Raw genomic sequence first — 19,913 nt, 5'->3', positions numbered from 1 at the left:
ATATGTATGGGACCATTTTAAAAAATCTATCATAATAGGTATAAGTATGGGCTGGCTATCTTGCAACATGAATCAATCTAGCTATTAGAGGCTCGATAGTCCATTAGTTATAAAATAACTCGAGCTCTCAACAGCGCTCTTGACCATTCGTATCAAAATAGGGGAAGCTCGCAACCGATATGAGCCTCCCCTATCTGCCACATTGAAGTTTGAATGACTATTTCCATGACGTCCAGGAATGATCTGTTCCGAGACTGGACAATTCTTCATTGCCTCATGATAACGGTATTACGTGGCGATTACTATGCAATCAGTGTTGATTATATATGTGTTCAAATGTGAAGTATTAACATCTAGTTGTTAGAGGCCATTTGGAAACTCAATTTAAATCTAAAGTTTTATAATTTCTTGACTATATTATTAGAATATTTGTAGAAAGTGATAGCGGTTCGTAGAAACATTTGCCACAGCCTAAGGGATTTCCGAAACAACAACAAATAATTATAAAATTTATACGTAATCGGCGTCCATGAATATTAACTAATATCTGCATATTCACTAAGATCAAGAGACTCTTAAGAGAGTAGCAATTGTATTGTACAACATCTAGGTCAATCGGAGAATGTCAGATGTCCCGGAATGACGGTAATACCAATCCCTGGCCATAGAAGCTGCCAGTTTAAGAAGTCCGAAATTTAAATTATTTCGGCATTCCTCTTAAGATTGCAGGTTCCTCTAGATGGCCTAACGAAGTCATCTGCGCCATTGCTATTATGTCCAACTTCCAACCAACAATAAAAGACTATATTTGGTGTTCGTTAAATTTGGACAACAATAGAATGAATCTTAGATACTTACAGACATTCAACAGAAAATCTCATTAACTGAAATTTCAGTTAAAGCCTTATTACTTGAACTTGTTTCTTGTGAACAATAAGAAGTTACACTTTCAAATTACAAAAGCTTGTTGTGCAACGGATAATACCATTAATTATGACCAAAAAGAAGTGATTATTAAACTGGTTGCATAGTCCATTTCTTGCCACCTAACGACCAACAACAAAAAGCCATATTTAAGCCAAAAGAATAAACAAGAGGCAGAAACAAGTTTAAATGAGGGTTGCACATGTATGTACATTGTACAAACATGCAAACATTTGTATGTAAGAACGTACTCATATAACGACTCTTTCATAGTTAAGTCGAGTATTTTGCAACATAATTTTTGGTTTAAAATGAAATGCACCGTTAAAATGTGAATACACAACAAGAAAATACAAATGAGAAAATGCGAATATGAAGTGATTTTTCAAGCTTAAGAAGCAAAAAAAAAATAAATAAAACAAAAACTAGTTGAACTTGATATTGAACTGAAATAAAAGTATAAATGAAGCAAAAAAAATATGTACATGTCTATAAAAAGAAACTATTGGACAACTTTGTACATACAGCCTGTTGGTCTTTATACAAAAGAGTAAGGAAAAAAAAACTACAGATAAATGAAAATGGTCAATTCAACTTTTTTTCACATTTAAACTCGGCTTAATGGGAGGTAAGAGTAAAACTTGTTTTTGTTCTTTTTTTTTCAATTAGAGACCAAAGAAAAGCCATAAAATTCGCATTGTAGAATAATAAGAATGCTTTAAGCTAGCAACTAAGCTAGAAAACTAGAATTAATTAAAGAACATTTAGAATTTTGAAATATGTATTCTAAATACAAAGAATACCTATGTTCAAACAGCCCAAAAAAATGTGGCAATTAAATGAGACAACATGATTTGTCACCAAAAATGGTTATATTATTGTTATTTGAGTTTTAAAGTGGGTTACTACAATAATTAAACACAATTTTCCTAGCGGTAAACAATCTTGAACCCATTAAATGAGTTTACATTTCATGGTTTGTTTTAAAAATAGTAATAAATTTGAAAAGTTGGTAAGAATACCAGGGAACAATAAAATTTACTTGTTTTTAAACATAAAAACATCTAAAGTAATTGTTATCAAATCAAAGAAAATCTAGTTTAATTGTTTTTTCAAATAACATTTCTAACAACACACCTTCAAAATAGTTTTTTCTTTTAATTCTCAGAATGTACATAAAAATATTTTCCATAAATATATAAATAAATGAATGTTTTGCCCTTGAACTTGTATGCTTAGATATTTTCACATTGTTTACATATTTGTAGAAATCAGGGTAAAAACTACCTACTGCTTATAATTAAGCTTTTTTTTCTCAACTTTAGCCTGAAACGTACTTCAAAATTTAAGTACGATTTTATTAATTTAATATGTACTTAAAATAAGTACATAACGGGATTGAATATACAAATAATCTACAACAAATATATCCTGCGTAAAAAAAATGTAAATTTTTTGAGGTCATGCGGGAATGAAGTCAAAATTTTAGTTTATTCCAGCTAGATCGTTTTGTATCGATGATAACAAATAGTAGACGGATGGAGTAAGCTCCGATCTCTAAGGCGGATAAGTCAATATTTCCCTTCTAGTGTTACTGATACCCTTTTAGTCTAACTGAATGAGGGTTATCATGATGAAATATTATGGGCAGTGTGTTTATATTTCCGCAGTTTTTCGGGCAATGGTTGCTCCAATGAAACAATATTGTTTGGTTCATGACCCCTGATATCGTCTGAAAGGATACCCTTTTAGTCTCACCAAATATAGAGAATTAGCTTAGTGCCATGGAATTCGGCTTTAGTGTTTATTCGGTCTATTAGCGGGGCATCATATGAGGTTTCAAGCTAGCAATGATTCCATTCTAAATTATTTCTTTCAAGTAGGAAATATCGGTTTCAACCGAAATTTGATAATTTTGTAAGAATCCACGCTTTGAATTGCTGTCTAAGTTATAGCGAAATATTTTCCGACAATCTTTATGTAGTAAAGACTACACCTTTTGTGTTCCTTTGTGTGCTCTTCAATTCTCTTTTAACGAGAGCCCAACATCTCTCCACTGGCCTAGCTCCGGACAGTTTGAAGGATTTGCCTCTATTGGTACAAATACCACATTATTGTTCTTGTACCACTCAAGGGCTTGTTTACCATAGTGACAAGATGCCAAGTCAGGCTAAAAATAAGTGAACACATTACGAAGTCTTATGAATGAGGCAGCCTTTTTTGTAAACATTCCTTGATGTAAATTTCGGTATTTATAGAGCCCGTTGTAACAAATTATTGGCTTTTACAGCAACTGCATATTGCTTGCCATATACTTTTTGCAAAATTTTGTCTGCTTTTGGGTCCTAAACTTTTCTTCAACATTCCCTCGAGCATCAGTAACATCAAATTTTTGACCTGGAATTTACGAAAAATCTGCCAGAACATACGTTTCGTCATCCAATTATGCAGCAAGAATATTTTTTTATAAAACTTGACTTTTATAAAACTTAAGCTTTAACTTTTCGTACCAAATAGCCCGAGCACTGAGATAACCGGTCTGCTTTCCTACCGGATGTGTTGGGAGCTCTTTTGAAAATGCTTTCTAATTTTTTGACTTTAGAAACATCATGTGGACCATTCCTTCTAACTGAACCAGGTTTTCTATCAACGGACAAGTTCTCCCGGTAATGTTTAATAACACTGGAAATAGTTTGACTGCACCCCTTTGAATGCTTGGCCAACTTTTTGTAGGACCAAGTTTGGTTTTAAAGTTTTAATGAAAAACGTGTGTTAAGAATTTTACGATCTCACTCATTAGTTCTGTTCTAGTGCAGTTCTAGTTCTAGTTCTGTTCTAGTTCTAGTTCTGTTCTAGTTCTGTTCTAGTTCTGTTCTAGTTCTGTTCTAGTTCTGTTCTAGTTCTGTTCTAGTTCTGTTCTAGTTCTGTTCTAGTTCTGTTCTAGTTCTGTTCTAGTTCTGTTCTAGTTCTGTTCTAGTTCTGTTCTAGTCCTGTTCTAGTTCTGTTCTAGTTCTGTTCTAGTTCAGTTCTAGTTAAGTTCTAGTTCTGTTCTAGTTCTAGTTCTGTTCTAGTTCTGTTCTAGTTCTGTTCTAGTTCTAGTTCTGTTCTAGTTCTGTTCTAGTTCTGTTCTAGTTCTGTTCTAGTTCTGTTCTAGTTCTGTTCTAGTTCTGTTCTAGTTCTGTTCTAGTTCTGTTCTAGTTCTGTTCTAGTTCTGTTCTAGTTCTGTTCTAGTTCTGTTCTAGTTCTGTTCTAGTTCTGTTCTAGTTCTGTTCTAGTTCTGTTCTAGTTCTGTTCTAGTTCTGTTCTAGTTCTGTTCTAGTTCTGTTCTAGTTCTGTTCTAGTTCTGTTCTAGTTCTGTTCTAGTTCTGTTCTAGTTCTGTTCTAGTTCTGTTCTAGTTCTGTTCTAGTTCTGTTCTAGTTCTATTCTAGTTCTGTTCTAGTTCTGTTCTAGTTCTGTTCTAGTTCTGTTCTAGTTCTGTTCTAGTTCTGTTCTAGTTCTGTTCTAGTTCTGTTCTAGTTCTGTTCTAGTTCTGTTCTAGTTCTGTTCTAGTTCTGTTCTAGTTCTGTTCTAGTTCTGTTCTAGTACTGTTCTAGTTCTGTTCTAGTTCTGTTCTTGTTCTAGTTCTGTTCTAGTTCTAGTTCTGTTCTAGTTCTGTTCTGGTTCTGTGTTTTGTACATTTTAAACTAAAGAACATAAATATAAAATGTTTATCACTTTCGTAACTCATTGAAAAATTACTAATATAAGTTAAGTACTTTTGGGAAATTTGAACGTTTAAGGGATAAAAATCGTACTAATTTTACTAATAAGTTCCAAATTCGGGATCTTTTTTAAGACAAATGAATAGTACTGTTCACAAAAGCAGAAATTACAATAATTTTAACAAACTTGGTCCAGATTGATGGGATTTTTTTTTACTTTTTTTTATTGGTACTTTAAAATTTTTAATATTAAACCTAGAAACATGAAATTAATCACACATCCTTTTAGAATTAGAACATATAAACGTAGAATTAGAACATATAAACGATACGTTTTTTGTTAAACTTCTGTGCCAGTGGATTATCCAAATTTCTATTTTTGATTTCAGCCAATAAAAAATACTTCATCATGCAACATTTTTAATATTCCGAAAGCTTTTTTTCAATATTTTTGCTTTTTCGTAAAAACTATACTACCAAAGAAAAAATATTTTAGATCTAATAGAAATTTTTAAAATATTTGAGCACATATTTTAAAAAGTGAGTAATAAATTGATATATTTTATAAGAAAACAACTGCTATCTTTACTGCAAATGGTACATGTACTCAATTTTGTGTTAACAAATAATTTAAATTAACAATGAAAAAATTTTTAGCGAAAAAAAAGTTGACATTTCAAATACAAAATTGTTGCTAAATTGGCGATAAATACAATACGTGAAATATGTTCACAATATTTATCACAATTTATTGATTTTTATTTTATTTACAATAAAAAAATTTCTCATTTTTCTGCCCTGGTAAAGATGTATTTTTTAGTTAGTGGGTAGTTTCATGACGATTTCGAAACCAGTGCGACCTTCTCTCAGGGTCTCTCATATCTGTTTAGTTTGTATGTATATTTGTAATTAAGTATAATATTTACACGTTTATTATTGGTTTTAACTTTGTTTTTTTTTTTTACCAACAAAAAATATTATAATTGTCGGTTATGCTTTACTTGTGATTTGCAATGTCAAAGTCGATATTCGATTTTTGTTTTTGTTTTTTTTGCTTCTTTGTGTAAAAAGGTGAATGATTGCTTTATAATCTTCTTATGAAATATGGATTGTATTTGCCACTAAAGCACAAATATCGAAAACTTGTATTTTAAAAATTTTAAGTAAAATACCAAACACGAGTTAATTATTTAATTGACAAAATATTTTTATTTTTCTCAAAATATATTTGATTTACTTGTAATTGAATCATGATTCAATTATTGTTATTTATTGAATTATATTTTAAGATCAAAACATGCAAAAATATTCTTAAAATAGTTTTGATTAGGTTATGTTGAAAGAACGATGTATACTACATTAGTTCCTAGGAAAAGCTCTTAAGCCGCTATCGGAACCGTATATAGTGATCTATGATTATAGTCAGATGTTCAGAAATTTAATTTCCTTCACGCAGATTTTAGAATAGTTCAATCAGGAATGTTATGTATAACTGATATAACATCGCTCCCAAGATATTTGAATCTAATATTGACCGTAAGCCTGGCAATGACAAAGAAATCATTCATCATTTGAATCAATGCTTCCAATATTACACAGTTTTGCCCATATTCCAGTTTATTCACTCTGAATATTCCGGAATCTGTCAGAGACCCTTTAAAATATTGATAAATTGGTCACTTTATCCTCATGTCCCTTCTATTTAAGTCAAGGTACGGAACTTGTTTTACAAGTTCGTCCGTTACTTCTTATCCTTGTAAATCGCTGTGTCCTGGTACCCAACACATTAATATTGTAAACAATATCATGGTCTTATTAGGAGTATTTATACATTCTACGATTAGGAAGAATGCACCGTATGACATGTCAAAGCTATGAGTGCAGTTTGACACGACAGACCCCTGATCGATACGAGTTCGTATCAGTTATATCGCTTTTTGGATCACTAGGATCTTTCCTTTTTAGGTGGTGTAGAACCATAGAGTTGTTAAATTGATAGAAACGGTATTCTGAAAGCCTAATTGATGGGTTCATAGATATATCTAAAATGGATATGGACACAGAAGCTATACTTTAGAGTGGATACTATAGATGCATTGTACTCTTTCTGACGAATAAAATACATGGGACTTAGTGGACTCATTTGTGGTGCAAATGAATAAATAAATCACACTGCCTAAGGTAACTCGGATATAACAAGACTTCCACAAGGAAGTAGAATGACAAAACCAACTTAGGACCTAATCATTCTGATGAGAAGATTTCTTCACTTTTTGTTGGAGTCACCCGATAGGTTCTTTCCAAGTAGCAGTATAGGGTTTTCTTACCCATGTTTTCAATTGAATTCTTGTTAGATTAAATGGTTATGCATTCGTCGGATCGATGGTCCCATACACATATGCATCAAAACCTACCTCTGGAACTGTAAAGTTATCTTACAGTCCATTAAAATTTAACTTTTTCACCTGATATCTTGTCTTCTCCTTCCCTTCTTATTGTAGGATCCACTTCATTATTCCAAATGACCGCATGGAATGTTTTTAATTGAGCCCTCGTTACATTGAACGTTTTTGCAGTCATCAAGTTAACTTCCTGAAGTTTTCTTCTCTTTATATGAAGTAAATTCGCTCTTTCTTTGCCTATAATTATCGAGTGTCGTGGTACCCATATGATGCCAAGCTTACTTCTAGCAGAGAATTCTGTTAAAGCTCTTCTTACAGTCCAATACGAACTTAGATTTAACCTTATCACCTGATATTCTGTCTTCTCCTTCCCTTCTAATTGGAGTCACAACATAAGATCATGTAATAGTGATTTAGCAGTCGAATGGGAAGTTCACTTCCCATTTATATCAAATAAGTGGCTCTTTTCTGCGCCGATAATAGCAGAGTGTTCTGGTAACCATATGATGCAAAGAGAATTATTTTCTCTACTCTTCTTCTTAATAGAAAAGCTCGATTACAGTTCCCCTTCTTTTCTTGTGGAAGTTTCCCCACAGGATCTTTGTGATCCTCTCATTCTTCCATTATTCCAAGTGGCCGGGTTTTCTCACTCTTGTTTATTATTGTGCCCCTTTGCAACGAAAGGTTTTGTATTAGTCTGGTTAACTTTCTTAAGTTCCCTTCATATCAAGTAAATCTTCTCTTTCTTTCTGGTAATATCTTAAAGTTCAATGCGGTCTTAGATTTAACCATATCTTGCCTTCTGATTGCCGGTGAATATGTTAACCACTTGGCGCCATATTAATTCCAATCCATTTTACACATTCCGTTAGGACATGGACTTTCGCCTAACCGCTAGTGTTATGATTATTTAAACAGTAGTATTTTTGGTTTCTGGGTTCTCAAAGCAGATCTCCAGGACCATTTCGTCATACAATTTAGAGACAACGGTGTAGCCACAGCTTTCTTCGGGCATTTGCCCTAATGTTCCACATCACCATGGTATTCTATTTGGGATCAGTGCCTCACAGCTCCCGACAAATTATGTCTCTGGTCATAAGTTTTCCTGCACATTCTGTAATAAGGTTTCTTCCCTAAAATTATTTTATAGTTTATCTTTATATGCTAAAAATTAAACTAAATTCTTTTAAATTTAATTTTCTCTCGTAAAATATCTAATAAAAATTATATTTACCGCTATAACTTTGCATAATTTTTTTTCAAAATATATACCAAGCCCTCTACAGCATAAAATAAAATCAACCAAATAACTGAATTTAAAATTAAAAAAATTTAAATAAAAAACAGTAGTTTTATGTTTATTAACCTAAATTTAAATTTTTAAAGTTTTTTTTTCTTTTATTCAACCTACCCAGAGAGGGAGAAGTGCAACAAACCGTAAATATTAAAAAAACGAAATTTATAACGATACAGGTAGACAAAAACCAACCACTTTAGCGAATCGAGTACTTAATACAAACATTAAAACTGGTATAAACAACATATTCGAACATAAAAAAATTTGGGAATTTACAGGTGGAACATTAACAACTGGCTGCCGTTTTGTTATTCGTTATTGTAAGAGTTACAGAAAAAAAAAAAAACTAAAATTATAAATCACAACTGATTTATCATTTTGATTTTCGATTGTTTGAGTTTTTCTGTTTAAATAAAACTAAAGTTTATTGACATTAAATAATTTTAATGTTTATTGTTCGATCATAAATTAATGAATGTAACGGAAGTTTGTAAATTGTATAAATTTGATCCAATAATTATTGGTTGAATGCTGTTGCAGACATCTGTTTTTTGGTGGGTTTTTTTTAATCAAATCAAAATGTATTTCTTTAAATATAGTAATAAAAAATGAAAGTGAATTTTATTTTTTTAATGTTTCTCATTTTTTTTCCTAATTTATATTTCCCCCTCCTCTATGGGATTTACCTTACCATCAGTTTAGAATTTTCTAGTGTCAGCAACAAATTTTTCTTTGTAAAAATAGTTCATGCGGGCTTTGCATGAATACATAAATGTTTGTCTTTATATTTATATTAATGATTGTGAGAATGAAAATTCCAATTTTCAAAAACTGTCGTTTGTTTTTTTTAAATTAAAATGGGAAAACTGAGGCCCAAGTAACTCGGTATTATTTATATTAAGATCCCGAAAGAATCATGAAGAGTAATCAGAATGACAAATGATATGCTCAATCGTTTCCAGCACCTTGCATAGCCTGCAGAAGCCTACTACGGTATTGCCATACTTACTAATAAAAACCCTGATTAAACATTACCCGTTACAACCCCTTTGCCAGAGTCTTTAAAATACAGGCATGGAAAATTTAAATTTTTAAAAAGCATTAACTTATATCCAAAATAGTACTTTTTGGGTTCTAAAGTATTAAACTAATCTTTCGCTGGACTACACTGAAGAGTAGACTATAGACTAGACTATAGACTAGACTTAAGACTAGACTATAGACTAGACTTAAGACTAGACTATAGACTAGACTATAGACTAGACAATAGACTACACTATAGACTACACTATAGACTAAACAAGACTAGACTATAGACTAGACAAGACTAGACTATAGGCTAGACTATAGACTAGACTATAGACTATACTATAGACTATAGACTAGACTATAGACTAGACTATAGACTAGACTATAGACTAGACTATAGACTAGACTATAGACTAGACTATAGACTAGAATATAGACTAGACTATAGACTAGACTATAGACTAGACTATAGACTAGACTATAGACTATACTATAGACTATAGACTAGACTATAGACTAGACTATAGACTAGACTATAGACTAGACCATAGACTAGACTATAGAAGAGACTATAGACTAGACTATAGACTAGACTATAGACTAGATTATAGACTAGACTATAGACTAGACTATAGACTAGACTATAGACTAGACTAGACTATAGACTAGACTATAGACTAGACTATAGACTAAACTATAAACTAGACTATATACTAGACTATAGACTAGACTATAAACTAGACTACAGACTAGACTATAGACTAGACTATAGACTAGACTATAGACTAGACTATAGACTAGACTATAGACTAGACTATAGACTAGACTATAGACTAGACTATAGACTAGACTATAGACTAGACTATAGACTAGACTATAGACTAGACTATAGACTAGACTATAGACTAGACTATAGACTAGACTATAGACTAGACTATAGACTAGACTATAGACTAGACTATAGACTAGACTATAGACTAGACTATAGACTAGACTATAGACTAGACTATAGACTAGACTATAGACTAGACTATAGACTAGACTATAGACTAGACTATAGACTAGACTATAGACTAGACTAGACTATAGACTAGACTATAGACTAGACTATAGACTAGACTATAGACTAGACTATAGACTAGACTATAGACTAGACTATAGACTAGACTATAGACTAGACTATAGACTAGACTATAGACTAGACTATAGACTAGACTATAGACTAGACTATAGACTAGACTATAGACTAGACTATAGACTAGACTATAGACTAGACTATAGACTAGACTATAGACTATAGACTAGACTATAGACTAGACTATAGACTAGACTATAGACTAGACTATAGACCAGACTATAGACTAGACTATAGACTAGACTATAGACTAGACTATAGACTAGACTATAGACTAGACTATAGACTAGACTATAGACTAGACTATAGACTAGACTATAGACTAGACTATAGACTAGACTATAGACTAGACTATAGACTAGACTATAGACTAGACTATAGACTAGACTATAGACTAGACTATAGACTAGACTATAGACTAGACTATAGACTAGACTATAGTCTAGTCTATAGTCTAGTCTTTATGCGTTTTAGCTTAAATCAAACCGGGCTTAAATCAAACCAAATATGTATGTATGTACACTGTAAGGCTAAAGACCTTTCCAGTTTCAAACGATTGATACAGTGGCAGCAACCATCTTTTATAGTTGTGTTTACAAAATTTCTATTAAAATACAAAGAAATGCAAAAGTAAAATTTAGTTGATGCAACTACTATTTTTAAATCTTTATTCATAATTTATTACCTTATTATTTTCCCTACCACACCACTGTACACTATTTATCCGCTAAAATACCTAATGACATCAGCATATTTTCAATTGAAATCTAAGCGTTACAAATACAAGCTAAAACAGTAGCAAAATTACAACAACAAAGAGTTTTAATTAATATTTTTAAACGTTTTATGACTTCCAAACCCGCTGTAATAACCGCAGACAACCACCGCACATAACATTTTTCGCCAAATCAGCTAAAATTTCAGTAGACAATATCTTACTTCCCCATTTCTTTTAAGAGATTTTATTTTTTCTTCAATAAAAGTCATTAGAGAAACAAACATTTTGAACGTTTTCATCATTTTGAGTGAAAATTAATATTTTTCCTAGGTTTCAAGTTTCCATCCATACCTACATATATTGAAAATAGAAAAACAAACTGAAATAAAATAGACGGGGTAAATACTATATACTAGTTAAAGTCTTTGCCTAAGAACGACTAACACAATAACAGACATAAGTTTGATTTTTTTTTATAAATTTTCCTTTAAACTAACAAAAGGTAAAATATGTATGAATATAATTTTTTTTCTGTTAAACAATAGTTTTGCCACAATATACAACAAGATTCCAGTTACAAAATAACAGCTTACTATGAACTTACAACGTAAACATACAACAATAACCAATACTTGTAGACGGTGGCTCGGTTGTTGCTATGAATGCAACTGCCACTTGTACAAACAGACTGGCTGACTAAATGTGTATAAAAAAAGTAGCATGACAATTTTTAATATTTTACAAACATTACAACAATGAACGGTACAATAACCGGAAAAAGTGCAACTGATTTGTCGGTTTTTATTATTGTTGAAAGAAAAAAATAAATAAAAAATATGTTATTACAATTTTATATTTTTAACATTGCTGTAATCATTGCTTAGACTACTGTGTATTTTATTTACCAAAGTTTATTATTAAAAGTTAACAAACCATAAATTAAATAATTATAAAAAATATCTAAAAATTAAAAAAAAAATAAAATTAAAAAAACTCTTTGTCAGGTGTGGGGTTCGAACCCACGCTCCCTCTCGGGAACCAGAGCTTAAATCTGGCGCCTTAGACCGCTCGGCCAACCTGACTTGTATAATGTACTTGTCAAAAGTGTTTTATAAATATTTGTCTCTACAATCATTTTGCACAAGTAGAATGATCTAAAAATAGCATGTTTTTTTTTTTTTTTTTTTGATAATTTAAGTGAGAGAAAGAGCTAAAGAGAAATTTATTATTGTTGTTATTTTTTTTTGCACAATGATGATTTATTTTTCTTTTATTGTTGTTTATTTTATTGCAAATTAAATACATAGAATAATTAGAATTTATTTGTGGGGTTGCCGGGTTTGAGAAATGGGGAAAGTAAATGTTTATTGAACATTCGAATTTGGAATAAAATTTATTATAAATATTGAAAATCAGACCTATTGTTATATCTTTTTCTAAAATAAAAGTTCTATAGGTTGTGGGGAAGAATAGAAGGAATCGTGTTTGTGGACATTTGATTTAAATCTTGTTACACAAATCTTTGTACACATGTCAGACATGGAAAATTTAAATTTTGAAATAGACTATAGTCTAGATTAAAGACTATACTATAGACTAGAGTAGACTATGGACAAGCGTATAGACTTCAATATATACTAGACTATAGGCTTCAATATAGACTTCAATATATAACACTATAGACTAGACTATAGACTAGACTATAGACTAGACTATAGACTAGACTATAGACTAGACTATAGACTAGACTATAGACTAGACTATAGACTAGACTATAGACTAGACTATAGACTAGACTATAGACTAGACTATAGACTAGACTATAGACTAGACTATAGACTAGACTATAGACTAGACTATAGACTAGACTATAGACTAGACTATAGACTAGACTATAGACTAGACTATAGACTAGACTATAGACTAGACTATAGACTAGACTATAGACTAGACTATAGACTAGACTATAGACTAGACTATAGACTAGACTATAGACTAGACTATAGACTAGACTATAGACTAGACTATAGACTAGACTATAGACTAGACTATAGACTAGACTATAGACTAGACTATAGACTAGACTATAGACTAGACTATAGACTAGACTATAGACTAGACTATAGACTAGACTATAGACTAGACTATAGACTAGACTATAGACTAGACTATAGACTAGACTATAGACTAGACTATAGACTAGACTATAGACTAGACTATAGACTAGACTATAGACTAGACTATAGACTAGACTATAGACTAGACTATAGACTAGACTATAGACTAGACTATAGACTAGACTATAGACTAGACTATAGACTAGACTATAGACTAGGCTATAGACTAGACTATAGACTAGACTATAGACTAGACTATAGACTAGACTATAGACTAGACTATAGACTAGACTAGACTATAGACTAGACTATAGACTAGACTAGAATATAGACTATAGACTACAGACTAGACTAGACTAGACTATAGACTAGACTATAGACTAGACTATAGACTAGACTATAGACTAGACTATAGACTAGACTATATACTAGACTATAGACTAGACTATAGACTAGACTATAGACTAGACTATAGACTAGATAGACTAGACTATAGACTAGACTATAGACTATACTATAGACTAGACTACTATAGACTAGACTATAGACTAGACTATAGACTAGACTATAGACTGACTATAGACTAGACTAGAATATAGACTATAGACTACAGACTAGACTATAGACTAGACTATAGACTAGACTATAGACTAGACTATAGACTAGACTATAGACTAGACTATAGACTAGACTATAGACTAGACTATATACTAGACTATAGACTAGACTATAGACTAGACTATAGACTAGACTATATACTAGACTATATACTAGACTATAGACTAGAGTATATACTAGACTATAGACTAGACTATAGACTAGACTATAGACTAGATTATAGACTAGATTATAGACTAGACTAGACTATAGACTAGACTATAGACTAGACTATAGACTAGACTATAGACTAGACTATAGACTAGACTATAGACTAGACTATAGACTAGCCTATAGACTAGACTATAGACTAGACTATACTGTAGACTAGAATATAGTAGACTATATCAAAAAGTATTGAAATATGTACTAAAGTACAAGTTCGTTAATATCAGAGAACAGTGAAATACGACGCTGCTCTGCACGGTTTCCAATTGTATTTCAGAAATTTCTAATGGTACTTTTGAAGTTATTATTATTATTTTTTTGTTTGTTTTTAAACTTTCTTTTTATTAATATTACTCTGAAAAAATAAAAGTGCATAATGCAATATTTTCCTCATTTTTTTCAGATCTATTAATAAATAATATTGTTCCAGCGAAGATATTTCAATTAAGGATGTAAGTATAAATATTTAACCTTATAAGTTCTAAAAATTTTGCATCTAAATCGTACTTTAATATATTAATTTAAGTTATGGATTAAATCCTTATTTTCTAGAGCAAACTAAATTTACCCAAAATAGGATAAATGTACAATATAAATTACTCATCTATTGACTAAAAGCCAATACATTTATTATTTGATGATGATCTAAATTAATCTTATACAACTCCCCAACTAAAAGCAATTTTTTGTATTGCCATTTACAAAAATATTGGCATAGATTTAAAGTGCTAAGCGTTTAACCTTGTCCACAAAAAAATTGGTCTATACACATTCATATTTTATTCCACATTATCCCCCAAGTTTTTGTGTTTCCGCGCAAATGCTTACATAAATTTTTTAATATTTTACTCCTTTTTTTACATTTACATTTATAGAGAATGTTTACTAAGCGGTAAACTCCAGCCCTTTTTCAGTGCAACATACTGCTTTTTATAACCGGAAGTTGTTTTACTTTAATTTACTTTATGAATAGACTTTTATGGAATAAAGGTTCCACAACGAACAACAAACGAACCAAGTTTTATTACACCCAAAACAAGAGAAAAACAAATAGAAAAGGAGTCACTTTGTAAAAATGATTCCCTTTTGTTCTATTTTAATAGCGAATTTTTATTTAAATTTTTTACTGCAACTAGGGAGAGCTGATTTCTTTGTTTTGCTACGAATTGGAGCAGAAATTTTTTGTAATTTACCAGAGTCAATTATTTGGCTTTGTATGGAAGTAAAAAAAATAAAGCTATAGACAAGAAGTGTGCTAGTATTTATTGTTTGACATACAAACACCGACTTACTTTGAATATTCTATACCTATATACAAAAAAAGTTTGTCTCAAACCAAGACGCATGTACTTTTAATTTGTTTGTTAAAGTTTTTTTTATTCTAAATAAAAGGGTTACGAAGTGCACAGCCAACAGATATGTATAATCAAATGTGTGTAGACTTTGAAGTTCGTATAAACAGGTGGAAAAAAGTTGAAGTGATGAACATTAAGAAAAAAGGGGAAAACATTTTCTGTCAGGTGTGGGGTTCGAACCCACGCTCCCTCTCGGGAACCAGAGCTTAAATCTGGCGCCTTAGACCGCTCGGCCAACCTGACTTGCGATTAACTTCGTTTTGTTTAGAAAAAAGAAAATGAGAATTATACAACTTTCCACGAAAGAGAGAGAGAGATAACGCAAAAGCAAATTCTTTTAAAAGAGAAAATATTTAAAAGCTTAAATGAAACTAGTTTTAATTAAAAGCAAATTAAATTTACAGCTAGCTATTTAAATTTAAATCGGCTTTTTAAAAGAATCCTGGATTTTGTTTTAGGAATAGGGATAAATATTAATTTAAAATATTAAAAAAATACAAAAATAACTGTTTTGTCAGGTGTGGGGTTCGAACCCACGCTCCCTCTCGGGAACCAGAGCTTAAATCTGGCGCCTTAGACCGCTCGGCCAACCTGACATGTTATGCTTAGCTTTTAAATTGACTTACAAGTATATACATTTTCAAATGTTATATAAAGATTAAGGGTATTCACAAAATATTGTATAATTGTATGTCGTAAAAGAAATAGCCTTACAATATTTGTATTTTTTGTTTTTTTCTGTGGTCTTTAAATGTTATGTAAGGATTAAGGGTATTTACAAAATATTGTATAATTGTATGTCGTAAAAGAAATAGAAATACAATATTTGTAATTTTTGGTTTTGTCTGTTATTATATATGTTCTAAAAGTTCATAAACTCTACATATTTCTTTTAAGATATATTGGAATTTATTTAACCAATAGGTATAATGGTCATCAAGATTGGGTTGAATGATGGTCATCAAGATTGAGATTGAATGGGATCCTTTACGATTTTAGGAAATATGATAAAATTTGAAATTGATTTTAAATAGTTTTGGATACATCCAGTGGTAGTAGTAGCAAGGCGAATCGATTGTAAGGTAATATCATTTCAACAGCTGATTGTTTTTTTATCCTGAAAAATTATCGAGAGAACGTCAGAGGTCATATAAAACAAAACTATTCCACAACCGATACTTTCAAACTCCATATATAAACAAACTAAGAAACTCTCCACCTTCAACTAGATTCGCCTTAATATATTGATTATCTCAGACCCAAACCTATATTATATGAACTTTAATACTAAATAACTTAAATAAAAGACATATTCTCTGTCAGGTGTGGGGTTCGAACCCACGCTCCCTCTCGGGAACCAGAGCTTAAATCTGGCGCCTTAGACCGCTCGGCCAACCTGACTTGCTGCGCTTAGCTTGTAAATTGGCTTAGAAGTGTACACATTTTCAAATGTTATATAATGATTATTTACAAAATATTGTATAATTGTATGTCGTAAAAGAAATAGCCTTATAATATTTGTATTTTTTTGTTTTTTCTGTGGTCTTAAATGTTCTAGTAGTTCAAAAGCTCTTCAGTAGTTTGATAGAATATTCATATTTATCATAATGATAACTACATTGGATCACGATTTAGAATGAATTGATCATATTTTAAATATATTGTATAAATTTGAAGAACTTTTTGTCACCTTTTATATCGGTTTGAAAGGGTTAAGCAATGAAGTGATTTCAACAGCTGATTGCTTTGTTCATGAAAATGTATCCCGTGGCTGTCAAACGCCATATAAAACCAAACTAAACAAATATGAATAAGGAATTCTCGAACCACTTTTCTGAATTCTCCAGAGACTTAATGTTGTGTAGATATTGGATTTTCTTACACAAAATCCTATAGTATATGCTCGATTACTTCCGAAATCTTTCTTTTCCGGATGTTATCGAGAAGTTTGCCCCCCCGTCCCTATTTTTTCGTGGCTTCTGATAATACAATGTTAAAATAAAAACCATATTTTTTGTCAGGTGTGGGGTTCGAACCCACGCTCCCTCTCGGGAACCAGAGCTTAAATCTGGCGCCTTAGACCGCTCGGCCAACCTGACTCTTCGAGGCACTTAGTATTAAATATGCACAAATTAAACGTTAATCATAAATACAATTACTATTTACAATTAATCTTAATTTACCAAAAGAGCTTAACAAATTTTTGGTTTGAATTGATAAGGGTTACAGATTACAGATTGCATTCTTTTGAACTATTTGGTAATTTTGAGACAAAGAAAATAGAACATTAGTCACTAAGACAAAATTTTGTATAGATGTCATTTTTATTTTATCAATTTACCGAATAATCACAGCGAACCGATGAACACTTTAGCTGAAACTTTTCCTCCATGGAATAACTGAGGTAATATTTATCCAAATCGGGAACAGGTAATGTACTAGTGAACAGTTAAAAAAATTTTATTATCAGCTGATTTTCCTAAAATAATAAAAAAATAAAATTTAATTTGCATTGTCAGGTGTGGGGTTCGAACCCACGCTCCCTCTCGGGAACCAGAGCTTAAATCTGGCGCCTTAGACCGCTCGGCCAACCTGACTTTACATTCGTCACGGTACACATGTTATATTACCATATGAAATAGAAAAGTTATTTATAGAACTAGTTAAAGTTGATCCTTTAAAAGGATGTAAAAAAAAGTTTAGTTAAATATGTGTTCTATATTCTACAAAATTTGGCGTTAACTTTGAGAATACTTCATAGGAATTATCCTTTTCTATCATTAATCATATATAATCCTTAGAATATATTCGAATATATTAGAATATATACATACTGTCAGGATTTAAGAAAAAAGTAGACATTAATTCTTTGTCAGGTGTGGGGTTCGAACCCACGCTCCCTCTCGGGAACCAGAGCTTAAATCTGGCGCCTTAGACCGCTCGGCCAACCTGACATTGCGTCTTAGTAAGCAAAAATCTTTATATTAATACTAATTGCCATTTAAGAAATTATTAATAAATGCAAATTTATTAATAAAAGTATTTAATTTAAATACTTAAAGCTGAGCTTTCTCTTTTCATAATAAACAAATTGTAGAATTTAAAAATATAAAATAAACCTTTTGTCAGGTGTGGGGTTCGAACCCACGCTCCCTCTCGGGAACCAGAGCTTAAATCTGGCGCCTTAGACCGCTCGGCCAACCTGACTTGTTGATGTTCACCGTCAAAATAACTTTTTATAAATTAAAGAACTGTAAAATTCTAATGTTTGCGAATTCTACTTTAAAGATTAGATTGAATTTGTTAGATTTTACTATCATGTTTTTGGACAAAGTTTATTTATTGTTGGTGATTATAAAAGAATGTTGTAATGCTGCGTTTTTTATGTCATGCCGTTTTGGTTTTTGTTAAAATGTTTTGGATTTACACTAATTATCTAATTGGTTAAGAAATATAAGTAATGAAGAAGGAATACATCTCCAATTTCCTGACACATATACTGGTTACGCTACTTCCAATCATTACTATGGGTCGAATACTTCGATAATATCTTGTAGTAGAAATTGGGGCAACATACCAGAATTTTGTAGAATATATAAGAATGTTCGTAATCTTTTTTTATTTATGAGAAATTCTTATCCCGAGTTAAATTTTCATATTCTGGATATATAACAGGCGTATCTTTTACACAGGGTTAGTATATTTAATAACTTACATATATGACATTTTGTTCGATAAACATCCGAACTTATCGAATATTATGATACCAAATGATCATTTGTTGGAAGCTGGTGAAACAGGGCTTGAACGCAATTGAAAGAGGCAATTTCTGGCGATGAAAAATTTATCCATTACGACATCTCGAATAAGCAGAATTCTCTGAATTTGGAGAGTCAAGAAATGTCCTATAATAAAGCTGCTGAAATCGGTCAAGACGATCACAGGAGACCTACATAATCTATTAGTTTGAAGCGAATATTGGTCGATATTGTCATCATGACTACGCTTGACTACATAGTCGACTTTTCCTAAATTGCAATTGACGTAATTCTACTCTATATCCATACTTATTGGTATCGATCGATGACTACCCTATCACAGGGTATCCGAAATTGTCCTGATTTGTTATTTGGCTCATTAAATGAGCCGTTGTTCTGGTGTGAAATAAATATACAGTTGTTCGACTTATTTTGTCATATCAATGTCTGCTAGGCCTTTTTCCGCCCCATCCAGGTTTTTTTAGAGCGCTCAAGTCTTTCTAATACTGTTTAATAGCTTTTGAAATAGTGTAGCGATAAACTTTCAGCTTTTTTTTTTGAAAAGAAATATTCGAATAAACATGCATTGCAGTGATTTTGTTAAGTAATTAGTATTCGAATCACAACCCTAGAAGATTTTTACATGAATAT

General features: G+C 31.4%; 1 protein-coding gene and 8 non-coding genes across 9 annotated transcripts in view; 1 reads left to right on the top strand and 8 right to left on the bottom strand.

Annotated features, from left to right (window-relative positions):
- The window catches only part of LOC119608580 (myosin heavy chain 95F), an 82,692-nt gene that overhangs the window by 14,268 nt on the left and 48,511 nt on the right, over positions 1 to 19,913 (top strand). The window contains exon 2 of the mRNA XM_037963048.1: positions 14,553 to 14,601. The gene's annotated coding sequence lies outside the window, so the exon portion shown is untranslated. The remainder of the gene's footprint in view (positions 1 to 14,552; positions 14,602 to 19,913) is intronic.
- Positions 12,206 to 12,289, bottom strand: Trnal-uaa. The gene has a single exon. It is a non-coding gene; the product is annotated as a tRNA-Leu (tRNA).
- Trnal-uaa lies at positions 15,664 to 15,747 on the bottom strand. The gene has a single exon. It is a non-coding gene; the product is annotated as a tRNA-Leu (tRNA).
- Trnal-uaa lies at positions 16,017 to 16,100 on the bottom strand. Its single transcript has one exon. It is a non-coding gene; the product is annotated as a tRNA-Leu (tRNA).
- Trnal-uaa lies at positions 16,822 to 16,905 on the bottom strand. The gene has a single exon. It is a non-coding gene; the product is annotated as a tRNA-Leu (tRNA).
- Trnal-uaa lies at positions 17,520 to 17,603 on the bottom strand. Its single transcript has one exon. It is a non-coding gene; the product is annotated as a tRNA-Leu (tRNA).
- Trnal-uaa lies at positions 18,018 to 18,101 on the bottom strand. Its single transcript has one exon. It is a non-coding gene; the product is annotated as a tRNA-Leu (tRNA).
- Trnal-uaa lies at positions 18,375 to 18,458 on the bottom strand. The gene has a single exon. It is a non-coding gene; the product is annotated as a tRNA-Leu (tRNA).
- Positions 18,628 to 18,711, bottom strand: Trnal-uaa. Its single transcript has one exon. It is a non-coding gene; the product is annotated as a tRNA-Leu (tRNA).

The sequence above is a fragment of the Lucilia sericata genome, unplaced genomic scaffold, assembly GCF_015586225.1.
Source record: "Lucilia sericata isolate MDLA Ls3-8-SP2 unplaced genomic scaffold, ASM1558622v1 Contig000853F_arrow, whole genome shotgun sequence".
Taxonomy (NCBI): Eukaryota; Metazoa; Arthropoda; class Insecta; order Diptera; family Calliphoridae; genus Lucilia; species Lucilia sericata.
Note: the sequence above shows the minus strand (reverse complement) of the source record. Positions and strands in the feature narration are given on the sequence as shown.